This window comes from Nomia melanderi, unplaced genomic scaffold (assembly GCF_051020985.1).
Source record: "Nomia melanderi isolate GNS246 unplaced genomic scaffold, iyNomMela1 scaffold0014, whole genome shotgun sequence".
Taxonomy (NCBI): domain Eukaryota; kingdom Metazoa; phylum Arthropoda; class Insecta; order Hymenoptera; family Halictidae; genus Nomia; species Nomia melanderi.
The window spans coordinates 12,818,966-12,819,920 of NW_027475130.1; positions in this window are offsets into that span (position 1 = coordinate 12,818,966).

Genomic DNA, 955 nt, shown 5'->3' on the forward strand with positions numbered 1-955 from the left:
CCTGCAGATAATTCCCTTTGGCTTATTGCGCTATCCCTAATAGCGCCCGAGATATCACCAGATATATATTGGATTTTTCCCTGACCCTGAGTGTCCGGCAACATGAGACTGCGGTTTTCTCGGCCCCTGGTGGTCCGAGGTCGTTCCCGCTGCACACATTCATGCGCCAGGGCCTCCTGCAGATAATTCACTTTAGTTTATTGCGCTATCTTTAATAGCACCCGAGATATCACCAGATATATATTGGATTTTCCCCTGACCCTGAGAGTCCGGCCCCATGAGACTGTGGTTTTCTCGGCCCCTGGTGGTCCGAGGTCGTTCCCGCTGCACAGATTCATGCGCCAGGGCCTCCTACAGACAATGCACTTTGATTTATTGCGCTATCTGTAATAGCACCCAAGATATCACCAGATAAATATTGGATTTTCCCCTGACCCTGAGTGTCCGGCCCCATGAGACGGTGGTTTTCTCGGCCCCTGATGGTCCGAGGTCGTTCCCGCTGGCCACATTTATGCGCCAGGGCCTCCTACAGACAATGCACTTTGACTTATTGCGCTATCTGTAATAGCACCCGAGATATCACCAGATATATATTGGATTTTTCCCTGACCCTGAGTGTCCGGCCCCATGAGACGGTGGTTTTCTCGGCCCCTGGTGGTCCGAGGTCGTTCCCGCTGCACAGATTCATGCGCCAGGGCCTCCTGCAGATAATTCACTTTGGTTTATTGCGCTATCTCTAATAGCGCCCGAGATATCAACAGATATATATTGGATTTTTCCCTGACCCTGAGTGTCCGGCCCCATGAGACTGCGGTTTTCTCGGCTCCTGGTGGTCCGAGGTCGTTCCCGCTGCACACATTCATGCGCCAGGGCCTCCTGCAGATAATTCACTATGGTTTATTGCGCTATCTCTAATAGCACCCGAGATATCACCAGATATATATTGGATTTTCCC